This window comes from Ruditapes philippinarum, unplaced genomic scaffold (assembly GCF_026571515.1).
Source record: "Ruditapes philippinarum isolate M1 unplaced genomic scaffold, ASM2657151v2 ctg948_1_1_1_1, whole genome shotgun sequence".
Classification (NCBI taxonomy): Eukaryota; Metazoa; Mollusca; class Bivalvia; order Venerida; family Veneridae; genus Ruditapes; species Ruditapes philippinarum.
This window is the reverse complement of record NW_026854272.1, coordinates 274,067-289,088: the sequence shown is the minus strand read 5'-3', so window position 1 is coordinate 289,088 and position 15,022 is coordinate 274,067. Positions and strand designations below refer to the sequence as shown.

The 15,022-nt window shown below is 30.2% G+C and overlaps 1 protein-coding gene across 3 annotated transcripts in view; it reads right to left on the bottom strand.

Moving 5' to 3' along the window:
• LOC132739619 (protocadherin-7-like) overlaps positions 1-14,340 on the bottom strand; it is a 28,132-nt gene extending 13,792 nt beyond the window's left edge. Inside the window, exon 1 of one of the 3 annotated variants that reach the window (XM_060727372.1) lies at positions 14,159-14,340. The gene's annotated coding sequence lies outside the window, so the exon portion shown is untranslated. Of the gene's footprint in view, positions 1-3,725; positions 3,920-14,158 lie in introns of those variants that run through there. The other 2 variants (XM_060727369.1, XM_060727370.1) reach the window with 2 other exon arrangements.
• Positions 14,341-15,022: the final 682 nt, after the last annotated feature.

The following is a 15,022-nucleotide window of genomic DNA, read 5'->3' as shown; positions in this document are numbered from 1 at the left end:
ACTTCAAAACTATCTATTCCAACAGTCATTAATTTGTGTAAAAGGTTACCATGCAACAGATTGCTGTTGTTTTTAATATAACGTTTATTCCAGAATGTGTCTAAAAATCACAAAGCATACACGATAACTCAATGTCCAGTTACGTCCCTTTATAATAATTTTTAATCAGAATCATCCAAACGCTTTATTGACCAAACACCTCCTCCTCACATCATTAATGACTGACTTAACACTTGATAACCATATTTAAATTTCTCATCAAGAAAATCCCCTAAGCCGATTATACCCCCTTTCTTTAACACCTGGGTCCATATTTGACTTTAGCCCCTTTAAGCTTTTCTAATGATAATATATTGAACCAGATGATTTCTGTCCTCATAATTATTTGAACAACAAGGTTGCTTATTATCCCATCCGAAAACTAATACAGTATTGAAACAAAAACAAAATATAAGAATAAATATTAACTTAATATGTCTTTGAACCAAAAAAAAAATGAAAAAAAAACGTCCTTAAGTTCCAGATAAAAAAATGGTCGTCTTTTATTATAGTTTTTATAACAGGCCAATTTGCACAATATTTCACTAAAAGGGAAACAAAACAAATAAACTACGTGAGAGGGTTTCTACATAGAGTTCTACATATAGCTTTTAATGTTAGATTGTCCTGTACAAAGATACGACTGCACTTAATACAAAGCGAAGCTATTTTATTACATTTAACACAATAAAATGAATACATTTTTGGTGTAGATTTAAACTAAAATTGTATTTGTTATCATTCAGAGTGAAGATTTATTTGTAAACGTTGATAACTCTACTCATATATTGTTATACATTTGATCAAGGAACACTTCATCATTAAACAAACACTTCAGGAGCGACAACGAATATGACATGCAGTTTTTATATCCTCCTTTATTGCACCTTCTACAATAGCAATTGCACTATCTCAAAGTTTATTTTAGTTCGATATTTCATTAGAAAAATACCTAAATTTTCAATCGTTTTCTTCTCAGTTAATAATACGTACAAAACATATTGAATAAATACAGATTTTTACATGAAAAGCTGTACCAAGTGTACCAACAGCTCAACATATTTTTTTTACAGTCTTATTCTTCTCAATATATCAAATTGTCAAATGCACTTTTTTATACGGGTGTTTATCAAAAAAATCGTTCAAATGGGTCTTGTTTATTTGTTCACGAAGCTTCACTCTGAATTTTATCGTCGTTTTCCTGTGAAATGTTAAAAGCTATCTATATATTATCTTAATACCCTTATTTGTTCCTTCTTAAGGGTCCCAAGTTTAGGTAGGGATTAAAAAATTACCGAGATAGGCGAAGTTTGACAGGTAAATATTGCTTGGGAATTAAGACGAAAATTTGGGAAAATTAGTAATTTTCGTATCAACCAGACGACATTTGATAGCGTTAAATTAGAAATACTTGATGTGTGCTGTATATGTACTTAGGTTTTAGATATGGATGCCTCGAAAATAAACATTGTCATAATAGTAGAGATGATATGCCAAAATTGACAAAATATTGTGATGAGATTGTACAAACAATTTACTTATCCCGTACATGTATAATTAAAAAGCACGATATCAGCAGAAGGTGAACTTTAGATATTATATTTGAAACCCAGATATTCTGCAATGTTTTGACTGAATTCTTCAGTTTGTGAAAATATTTATGAGTCATTATATTTATTATTTTAATCTTCTTATAAAGAGAAGTGTGTCGAAGTTTATATAGCAGACGGTGCGAATTAGAACTATCGCAGACGACAAGTCGAAAGACGCTATGGCGGACGAAATGGCAAATTTATATATCCATTTATATATCTCGTATATCATATATATTAACAAATTTCCTGCTCCCATTATTGTTAATTGTTAGAATATATGAAACAACTGTATTGGTACGTTATTTCAATAATAATAATAATTATTATTATATTATTATAATAATAAATATAATAATAACAATAATAATAATAATAATTAAATATTATTATTGTAATTATAATTATAATAATATTATAATATTATATATTTATATCCTCATTATCATCATTAATATTGTCATTATTATGCTACAATATGACCAGTGATATGACAATGACAAAATTTATTTGCTTTTTGGCCTCCAAAATTAGCAACATCATTATTATCAACAACAACAATAGCACCAATAAAAGTTATTCGTCAACAACAACAAAGACTATATAATTATGAGAATTATCAACAACAGAGAGCACATCACCATTTTTCATTTCATGATAATGATAATAGATAACCGCCACAACTAATTATCATAAACAACATTATCAAGAAGAGCATCATCAATTTTATCGTTATTTTTTACCAACAATAACATCATCATCATCATCAGAACGAAATAGTATACTAGTATATTAAACATGAAAAAGAAAGCTTAAGAATTCAAAATTATGATTTAATTAAATTATTTTATCAAAATTACTTAAATAGTCTTGTTATTTTAAAGTACGCTGTAAATATGTGTAATTACGAAACTGTTATGTTCAAGTCATATAATTGTACTGGTATTGTAAACGGGGAACAGTCTTTCGGTTCGATATCACAGGACCGTTTGTGTAAATTAAACAAAAGAAATGAGAATAAAGGCAAATGTAAGTTTTATGAATTGCATTAAGTATTTAAGTCATCATATTTCATAATTAACATACATATAAAATAAATAAGGTAGGGGAAATAAAAGAAAATCGGAAAACTTTCGAGAAATAAAAACAACGGCTTACCGCAATGGTAGTCAGAGCGCTTCTGGTCTTTTATGACGTCAAACCTTCACGTCCAAATGTTCGTTCAAGTTTGACGTCATAAAGTGACGTCATAACGTGTTCATCACTTGTTAATAGCAATTAACATACAGAATGGGATAAATTTAAGATGGCAAAAGTGCCAATTGATTCCAAATACTTATTGTTTATCAGCGTAATAATATTGCCTAACTTTAAACAAGAAAAGTGATCGTATAGTGTTTCAAAACTGATTGTAAAGTATCAGTACTAGCATAATGGAAATTAAGATATCAGAATTAAATAGAAGTATAGTACTTATAATATGAAATTAGGCAAAGCCTATGAACGGGGAAGTCGTTAAAATATTCCTTTCATTCCTTCCGTTTTAAAGGTGTCATTCGGTATTACATGCACTGCTTCCGTTTTCACTCGGAATACTCGACGATTATTATTTATCCGAAAAGTTGAGATTTGGTACGTTATCGGAATACCCCGCCTATTATCATTGAGTTACATTGTAAATGGCGGTGCCCGACTAGAACTGACACTGAAAATTTCGTTTATAGGTATAGAATTCTATATATTTTTTAATTGTTTTTTATTTGATTTTCTTTTAAATATACACGTGTAGTCTATAGCCGGGCAAGCCAAAGCCCGGACCCGCTTCGCAGGCCCGGTCTTTGACTTCCCCGTATAAAGTAAATTTGGTCATCTATTACACTATTATAAAATCTGTTCTGTTCTGTTATGTTCTGTTATTTAAAACAACATCTAAATCTAATATAATAATAAACATGCACTGCTTAGCTTCTATCAAAACAATTGAAAAGCGCAATGCATTTAAAAAATAAAATAATAATAATAATAAACTTCTTAAATAAAATAACTTATTTTTCTGTTTTATTTCACTAAATTAAAGTTAACTATATCACTTACATGTTGTTGTTTGTTTGTGTGTTAATATATTCCTCAGTAATTTTATTTTAATTTCTTTTCACGAAATGCAAATCGTAGTAATTATTTATCACTGTCATATACTCGGTTTGACGTTTGTTGAAGTTGTAATCCTGTTTTCATATCAGCCCGACCGAAAGTTTTTGAATGCCTTAAACATCAGCGTGCTCTCCTACAAACCTGCTATAGTTGTAAGCTAGCGGAGTCAATTGGAACCCGTATTTAAACTGCGGTTTTTATCCCCTAAACTGAGCACAATAGAAAATTTTGGGTAAATGATTTAAAAATCTCTACAATTCGCCAATTATTAAAATGAGTTTAAGGTTTTATATGTACATAATGGACGAAATGAATTGAATAGCTAAAATCAACAATTGACGAAAAACTAACAGCTAAAACCTCTTTCAAACGAGGGAAATTAACTTACTTTAAATGCTAATATTGACACGATATTGATAGTGGAATTACATTTGTAATATAACCTATAAAGTTTATTTAAGTAAATTGTCCGAAACTGTAATAATGCCGACTTCTAGTCTATGATTTATATTTATACGGTGTATGCTGAAAAGTTGTTTTTCTAACCCCAATCATTGCGGGTCCTGGGCAGTTTACTTTTCTCAAAGAAGTAATTGCGGTACATTTCTTCTCCAAGGAAAAGGATGGTGTAATAGTTTAACAAGTATAATGAATGGTTTTCTTGTATTTGAATATTTGTTCAACAGAAGTATCGATATTAAAATAGAATGTGTCGATTTAACAAGAAAAGTAAAATCACCAATTGCTTCTGGTTGGACTTGTACCGGAATAAAAGAGGGGTATTTGTTTAGTGAAGTGTTGTCAATTTCCTTACAAACCCTATCAAGGGAGAGCAAACATCGTTTGTATATATTATGCATCGCTTTTGAAAAATGAAACTTCGCGTCAGTAAAATACATTTGAATATAAAACATGTTTAACATATATTTATTAGGTTCTTTCTCGTAACTTTCTAGGACGCCAGCTTGTATTAATTTACATAAGTATTTGCCTTTATTACAATTGGAGTATTTTTATTTATTTACACAAGACATTGCTAGATTTCTATTTACTAGAACGAGCGCAGTTGGATGTTAATAAAAATTTTAAAAACGAACGTAAATGTCATCAAAAAATTTCGCGTGAACGATATTTTATATATATGTCCTTTTTACCCTTGGGTATCACCGGCACTTTACCTCAGAATTTTATAATTTCCATCTCTTAAGTTTACATGATGAAGAAACTTTATCAATATCTTTTTTCATATATACATGTATATCAAAGCGAATAAGATTTCATTTGGTAAGCCTTCTTAAACATTTTTAATGCAAAGAACCCTACAGATTAGTTTCACACAGTTTGACCACTCTGTCAAGGCAGCTTTGTTTATTCTGCGAAATGTTACTCTTAAAAACGAACGGAAAAACCAGCACGACATACAAGAGGAACGCTTATCACAAAAAAAGATCGAGAAAAAGAGAATTAGACGGGTTTTAGCCATGCTTGGGGTCGTTCTTTAAACCATACGGCACATTTAATACATCAAAGTACACATAATAAAAAAGAATGGTTTTTCACGAATAGAAAACCCTCTTGAGTATCTGAGCAGATAAAGCATGGACAAAGACTTCAAATTTTAGAACCTCTTCAAATTAACGAGAAATATGGGTAATCCAAACCGTCAACGCATTTGTATGTCTTTCATGTCGCATTGAAAAACATCAGGTACATAAAAGTAAATGGGGGTTGAACCCTTGCCACTGTAATTATTCATTTTCAGCAAATGTTGTTAATATTATACCTAATAAAATTTGGATTATGCAAATTAGGTTGTAAAAATTGAAGTAATTTATTGTCCCTGGCCGTACGGCGGATATAATACCGTATAAAATGTGAACTGTATTTAAACCAGTTTTTAGTGTTTATTTTAAAGTTATAGTTCCTATAAAATTTCTGGCCCAAAACAAGTTTATGCCCCGTTTCAATGCATATTTATGGAAGAAAATCAATGAAGGTAATTAGAAACCGTTCAGTATTTGTCAGTTCCCAAGAAAAGCACCAGTACAAACGTTTGAAAAGCCCGGAACAAGACAATAGACTCTTTCTTTCGGCTTGCGTCCATATTCCACATACAATGTATATTAGAGGGATATGTCCTTTTATCTTTAACACCAATCACAGTAGACTAAATCTCTATACATATGTTACCTTGGTGAAATTTAAAAGATTTCCTTTTTATTATTGTCAATTAACATGTATATATGTCTAAACTGTAATTTCTTTCTGTTTCTCGAACTGAATGTTATTATTGTTAAAATCAAAGGTTATACGTCTTTGTTAAACTCTTACCAAATTCTCCTGTTCATAATACAAATGTTTATTCTACTTGTTAATATCATAATAGTACAATAACTTAATTTTATATTTTCACTGTACCAGGTTCACAAAAAAGGAAAGAAAAGTGACGCAGACTTTTGCCAGATATTTATTATTTTCGGTTTAGGTTGTAAGTTGCAGACGACAGTGACGCGATTACACTTAACTGTCAGTAATAAATGCATCAGAAATCAACAAAACACCTTTTGTTTCTTTATTGAGATCTGTTTACATTGTGTGTAACCATGACCACGAAACGATTGAAATAAAACCTGTCACCCCGTACACTGTGACCGTCATAAAACCCGTCCTCAGCTTCAGAACTGCAGCTGACACAGATAAGGGATAGCGTGGCAGAGGAGAGAGAGTGTAACATCGTTCCCGGGATGTTGAATCAAGTTTACCATTACAAATTTTATGTTTTAATTGTACTATCATTTTACATCCAAGAAATCAATCTTAAATCCACAAAAAATAGTTCTTGCGTGATCAACCTCTATTAACAAGAAAAAAGGAAATACGATTGTTTTGAAAATGGAAGCTTGTCAACTTATCTAAATCATTATCAACTTATATGAAATGCGCAAAGTCACTTAAGTCAAATTAGAAATCAGAAACAAAATGCCCTGAATTAAGTCACAATAAGTCTCCAGGGAACCAGGAACAGCCTTTGCGCCTCCAGTTTAACATGTATACTAAAATGGACAAAACGGGAAACAGAATTTGATACGATTTCTCATATTTCATATTTATTAACTTTGTGATAAAAAATTCTCAAGAGGACATGGAAGCCGTATATGATAATTACTAGATGGCCGCTTCTGTCGAGAAAAAAGCCCGCGAAAATGGTCTAATAATAACGGTTGAGAAGCAAATAAATGATTGACTTTTGAAAAGATATATTTGCATTGATTATTGTTATACATATCTATTTTTTGGTTATAGATAGTGTTCATATATTAGCACTAAATCAGCACAAACTAATAAATGTTCGTATCGCATTGCTTGAATCCCGCTAAATAAATATGGACAAAAAACTTTGAAGAAATATACAATGGCCAGCAAAATATAATGGTCCCTAGATGTTATCTTCTGAACATTACTATTCGGTTTCTTTCTTCTGCTGTATGACATAAAAATGCAAATGTGGAAAACATAACGGAATAGGAGGCAATAAATCGAAGAAAACATACATGTTTAGATCTATAAAAATTTAAAAACCTCATCCACGGCATATGGCGGCTTTTGTTAAAACACAATGAAATATGTTATGACTTATTGAACAAGTTTATCTCTGTAAATCTTGAAATTCAATGGGAGAAAGCCTTTTCAAATTGCCAAAGAATTAAATCAGTAGCTTATTGTAGTTTTTAATTAATTGTTTTCACTGGGGCTATAAACCCCGGCGCCATAATCAGGATACAGGGGCTTAAATGGGCTAAACAGCCAGTATACGTATTGTGAAATAAAGTTCATAAAGGAGCAAGAAAAACTTTATGAAAATGCGTGATTTATGGCGTGAAAGATACGATTTTCACCTGCAATGTACCGAAAATAAAATAACGCAGCAGTAATCGTCAGATAAAGCTGTTGATAAGATATGAAAGCTTCGTGCTCGTAAAAATTTTATAGTTGTTAAAGTCACAATAATATAAAATCAGCAGGAGAAAAAAAAATATATAGAATTTTTAAATTTGATTTTATACATTCTGTTTATCTATGGTAAATATGTTTGAGATATACATGATTTGCGTGTTGTAAAGAATAAGTGCATAAAGAAGTAAATGTCCACATTTAAGAACGCATTTTCTATGGACAAGGATTTCACATTTGCACCACTACATTTTTAAAATATAAACTTTAAAGTATCGAGATGAAAAAAGAGAGAATAACATATGGCGTTGATGATCAATATTGATATCACAGATAAACAAGAATATTATTTCTCCCTGGCAGTCTTGTTCTCATTTCCTAGATTTCACTCACTTTTAATATCAAACTTAAATTTAAACGCAGCATTCTTGTTTAAAAAAGTCTTATTGTCAAGTGCCTGTCATGTCCAAACATATCACCGTAAACATCTCATTATCAGCGGGATTTTCTAAATATTTTTTTCAATTTGCAAATTTTACTGATAAACGAGTTTGTTGAACAAAACGCTTGCTTGTTTTCATACAAAGTACTTTTCACAATAGCACCGTCAATCATTTCAGGATTATGTCCCCTTAGGGCTCCTTTTGATTGTGTTATCTGATCCTTTTTTTCAATCCCCCTTAACTTATCGCGATCTTTGAAACGATAATGACTAAAATCGACAGCATGTACAAGCACTAATTTAAAATATTTTACCCGAAATTTTAAACCCCAAAACTATCACAACATTGTGCATCGCCATTTTATCAATATACAAATTTTAACAATAATTTAACTCCAAATTCTAGTCAATTATGTTGCTTCCGAATAAATAAATTTCACATCCAGGAGTCGCTTGCAAAAAGTTCTGCAGATGAAATCGAAAGAGTTCTAGCACAAATCAAACAGGAAGCAGAACCCAGAACCGGAAGTTTTCCGGCAAAATTGTCTTGATTTTACAGTTATGCTTGATTTTTTTCTTGTTATTCTTAATTTTTCTGACACATTTAAGTATTGTGATTAAAATCATATCAAACATTATAGAATGTCATAACTTTTGACAAAAGTGTGTTACTAACGATTATCCAACAATAAGAGTGTTTGTTTATTTTTTCACCGCCGCCGCAATGGACCATATGGGCAAGCAAACCTCCAAGTTTGGAGACGAGTTTAAAGACAAAGAGCAACTTAACTATGAGTATTACATGTTGGCATTTTAAATGGTTTACTGACGTGAATTTCAAAACCATTTAGAAACCTTCGTGTGAACTTTAAATCTCGTTGACATTGCATGGATTTAGACAAGATTGGTTTTCTCTAAATTTACGCAAACTTCTTATCTGTTTTCAGTGATCCTACAAAATCTTCTTTAATGGACAGGGTATTAAAGTATAAACTAGTTTGTGAATCATTCGTATAAAAACAAAACACCCCTCTTCTAATAAACGTAAACTTCTTTTTTTCAGCTATCTTTTTTCATATCTATATTCCCTTTGCAAGAACAACCACAATCAGCGGACCTGTTACACATAACGGTGCACTCAATGTTTTGACATGTTTTTATAAACTGAGGACACTGATTTGCCTATCAGAATAGCTTTAAATACATAAAACACCGGGAGACGGGTATATTGTCAGAAAATTCACTCTAATGACCGCAATCAAATTGAAATTTCAATTCGATTTTTCTGCTTTTTCTATTTATCTTATGATTTAATGGTTTATCTAGTCTGAAATTATTTGAAAGAGACATTTAATTAACTGGAATACAAATACAGACCTTGGATTTCTTCAAGCCGTCCTCGGGACGGCGCTTAATGACGAATCCCTACCAAAATTTGTGTTAAATCATTTACGCTATTTAAAGGTTTATATTAAAGGGAGGCGCACTTAAAAAGTAATTGGATAGCCTGTGATAATAATGGCCCAAATTATATGGATCAATCTTATTAAATTGTCAAAATTATTTCGAGATATTAAGATATACTTTTGACTGCTGGTTTCGAATTCAGAAATGTAATTGCCTCGTGTCATACGAGTCATTCTAACAAGATTTGAATGATTTTGACAAGTCAAAAAAGTAGATAATTCCCCGCTTAAATTTCTATTTGATAAGGCTTATTAATTTAACTACTGCCCCAACAGCAAAAAAAATCATATTAGAAATTAGAACTTGACTGTTTATATACCAAAGACAAGCAAAAAGTTTTTAAGCACTGAAGTCGGTTTTGGCATGTATTATTTATAGTGAACATAATTTAAGTATTTAGTACGAGATACCATTGTACGTGACTTATAATAAACACAGATTCAAATATTCTATTTTAAAGTGTTCATTGTAAATGAAATCATGTTATAAGAAACACAATGTTAAGAAGGTCTAACTAATAACAAAACTCAACGATTCCAAATTTTGCGCAACCATTTCAATACTATTTTAACTCTGAGCATTTTTGTCTAACAGTATACCCGAGCCAAGATCAGCAACCACTTCCATGCCGTTTGATCATGGTATGCAACGTGAAAATGGTCCGCACTATTCGCGATTTAGTCAGTATATATTTTGAAAATATCTCCCCGAAATGATGAATGGTTTTGTCCAGATAAAAAGATGGACAAGTCTATTTTATATGTTTAGCATGGTAAGAGAAAATTACTGGTGTTTGTTTGACAACAGGTTGCTTAATAACGCATCTCTTGAAAGGAGCATATAAAGTGTTTGTTCTTATAAGATTAAACAATTTCAAAATTGAAATACAATACTCAATTTAAATATGTTCAAAATTGTAACAAAAACTACAATTTAAAGCATATATTGAGATACAAATATAAAATTTGATAAAGTTAACTAAAATCAAAAATTTGAATTGGACTAACTTTAAGACAATTAAAATTCTGGTCTTAAAAAATTCAAGCAAATGTATTTAAACCATGCATAAATGTATAAAACAATGGGTAATATGTGCTTTGTGTTCTATTAAATTAAATTCACTAGCTACAGCCAGCCCGTTCGTTTATTTACTTACTTATTTATTATAGTAAGGACTACCTGTATATCATTTTACAGCCAAACACTTTCATGCATTGACAAGACATATAAATCAATTTATACCATACACTTTTCAGCAGCTGAATTATGTCATTTTGTACTACAAAACAATTTATACATACATGCATATATAATATATGATATAATATTCATTTACATAACAGTACACAGGATATTTATTTCAAAAACCATTGATTTATCTACTCGACGATCTTTTAAAAGAAAGAAAGATAAATAGTTGATGCATTTTTAATGTTGGAAGCTATTATATGATAGTTTATTATTATCATATTTAATTTTTAGATGCGTCACATGCACACATGCTATCTAATTCACTATTAATCTTCCTTTAGAATTGTCTCTACCTTTGTAGATTTTATATTTTGATATATAGACTGTGGTGTTCCTTTTGCCTAGTCATTTATTATTATTTCATAACTAATTTTGCGGTGTTAAATTTCGACGCTTTTCAAGGCTGTTGACAGGTAAAATTAGAGATTATATAAAAGATATAATTCACAAAAAGCACATGATTAATGAATAATATGCATGGTGTCTTTCTATGGGTATTATGATAATTTTAAGAACTTTTTTATTCTAAAGTATACTGCACGCCAACCAACCTGTACTTTAAATACTGATGACGATGATGATGATCATGGCGTTGATGGTGCTGGTAGTGGTAACACTAGTGATTGTGGTGGTGATGATGATGATGATGATGATGGTGATGATGATAGTGGTGGTGGTGGTAGTAGTAGTAGTGGTGATTGTGATGATGATGATGGTGGTGGTAACACTAGTGATTGTGGTGGTGATGATGATTTTGATGATGATTATGATGATTATGGTGGTGGTGGTGGTGGTGGTGGTGGTAGTGGTAGTGGTAGTAGTAGTGGTGATTGTGATAATGATGATGGTGGTCGTGGCGGCGATGATGATTGTCTTTAATTGTATTATTATTAATATATTGAAAATATATACGTTTATTATTGCAATTATGACTTCCACAAAATAATCTTATGGAACGTTAAAACAACGTGCTTGTGACACTGAAGGACATCCAACATATCAATTCTCAACCGTTAAATGAAAGGTAAACAATTTCATGCTAAAATTGAATAATAAAACTGCCTTTTTTAAAGTAAAAATACAAAGATTTGGTATGATTCAATTAACGTTTGCGTGACAAATCTCAAGTGAAAATTGTTTATAATGATATAATTGTCGGTAATAACGAAATTGTGCAAAATAGATAGGGGTATATGATACACCCCTGTAGTACTCCATTACAAGATAGGACGATTTTTTACAGATACAAGATTTAAATCCATTGCAAATACACATATCGATATCTCAATTGTTAAATAATCTTTTGTGTGTCACTTAAAAAAAAACGGAGTGAAATTAAGTTTTTTTCTGGGATGAGTCAAAGTTGCTTTCTTTTGGGGCTGATGTCATTAAATAAAAAGGGGAAAAGGCAACACTGTATCAAATGTGTATTCCCAAAATGTGATATTAAAGTTTTAGAATATAAAAATTACTAACAATCTTTAACACAAGTGTAATACATTGTACCTAAAATAGTCTTCATTTTAACAAATGTATTTCAAAGATACTTAATTTTACATCAAATAATAAATCTCTTTTTCAGTTGCTGTTGAAATATACTTAATTTCATCAAAGATTATTTAAATATATATATTTTTTTCAAATGTATCTTTACAAATATGCATTAATTTGCTTTCATCATTAGATATTTCATTTTAAAAAATATACCCTTTTCTGCCTAGAATAAAAAAAAATCCATTTAACAATTTTATGTGATTTTAAATAGAATAATTTTGAGTGTTGCCACATATTTTGAGTTGATTCTATTTTTATTTTAAATTTGCTTAAAATTACTATTTTAGATTAAAAGTCGCAATCATAACTTGCATAAATCGGAAGCCGCTCATATAATTCACATTAAAATGTATCATTTCTTTTCTTCTCAATAAATAAAAATTCTTTAATTCCATTATTAAAGAAAATAACATATATTAGATATACATTAAAACCTCTTTGATGTTTAAGATTTATTTCTTTGCTTTATGATAGAATATATATTAGTAATTTGTCGGATTTATGACTTATTTCACACATGAACCACCTAAGACGATACATACGTGTTTTTATGGAGAATATTAGAATATGGAGGGAGATCAAAGTGTCAAATAAAACTGATTGACTATTTGGTATAGTAGGTAGAAAGAAATGAGGGATACAATGATAAATGAATGTTAGCGTTTCTCTACATACATATGTTAGGTCATTAGTAAAACTTATACGTTTTACGTTTTTTGTTCAAGGAGTGTTGATGTATTGTTTTGGTTTTTTTATCATTTTGAGTTTTGTAAACTAGTTTTGTACTTGTAATCTGTAAAGCTTCAACTAAAGCTAAATCTCTTTAAGAAGACACGAAAGACAAGGTTGACGATAGTTAACGTTATACTAGTTTAAAACCTAGTTTGTTAGTTTAAATATACATGCATTGACTAAAGTCACACAAATTTTCAAAGTTGAAATGTCTATTTTAGGTTCATACGTCCTTTCATGCACTATTAATATAAACTCATACGAAAGAAAACGTGACATAATATGATACTAACCAATAGATATTTAATGTCTATGTCTTTATATTATATTTCGACATAAGATACCCTTAATGTAGTATTTATGCACATAGCAAAAGTAAAAAAAAAATAGCATTTTTTGTAAGATAGGCAAGGAACAAACAAAATTTGCAAGGACAAGGTAAAAGTGTTGAATGTTATGATTAAATTATTTGTTATTTAGCATATCAAGAATAAGCAATTTAAGTGTAGCAAGGTGACTTTAGTAAGATGATATCATTGTATGTTGTCATAATCGTCCTTTTCAGATTTTTTGTTGGCATTATTTGAAACAATATTTGCATCTTTTGTTTATATTCCCCAGGCATGTTTTTCTTATTGACCTTTTCATGTCGGTATTTCGTGGGTACAGAAAGTATGCTAATATAAACAGATTGTGAAAATAAATGCATCATTCTCGCAATGTGATGACAGTCAGAACCGTTGGCGTGTATGATCTTATACAGTCGTATAACTACTGAATCCTTGCAATATAACTAGACTAATTTACTTCATTTCATTTGAAATACTACATTTGTAATTATCTAAGCCCATTTAAAATAAAATACAACAAAAATCCTTTTTAAACCATTTATATTTTAGAACAAGATCAAAATTAAATGTATTTAATTACGAAGATTTTAATGTTCCTTTTAATGGAAAGCAAATAAAAGATATCTTACCAAATTGGTCTTATTTAAAATCCACACAAGTTGAATGTCTCGCTAAAATCGTATTCTCTAAGATAAACACAATCACTTTTTTAAAAGCGCGTAAGCAGATAAACTTGTACTTTCGGTATTATTACAATTTCTACTGTCGATGTTGTACCAAATGAAGCAAAAATGATAAACCCTCCATAATTAATCGTTACCCAATCAGCGCTTGTCTCGGCTATCACGTGGTCGGCGGCATGCGCATTGATTCAATCCCGTCCATGACGATATTGTCAAATCAAGTGACAGATACGATCTTGTTATATATTTTTTGTGTGGAGTAAACGACCACAAATATTAATGAAGCAAAACGTATTAATTAATAATAAGCCACTTCTGAATTTTGATGAAACACAGAAACAGTGGAACGTAATAATAAACTATTCTGTTATCATTTTCTATCAAGCATCTCAAAAATGTCTTTCTAGAGCAATCGATGAAAAAAAAAGTGTTTAAAAAGTATTTAAACTTAGTTAACAGTTAAATTAAAAAGTTGCAGATCTAAACTATAATGAACTTGTAAGATAAATGAGCAATTTTTTCGTTTATTTTCAAACATGATAATAATTGATTTCAAGCTTTAATCAGGGTTTTTTTTAAAGAAGAAAGACCCTGCTTAGCCTATAATGCATAATCAGCAAATCTGTTTTGTTTTAGATATATTAATATATACACAGTTTTGAGGTGTCTTATGGGGACAAGTGATGACATCTATAGATGAAGAAAGGAATCACACATTATTTATTGCAACTATAAATAATTTTAGATACACAGATACTTGATGGCCAGTTAGCAGCGTAATTTTTACGTTGTCATAATGATTGGCAGCCT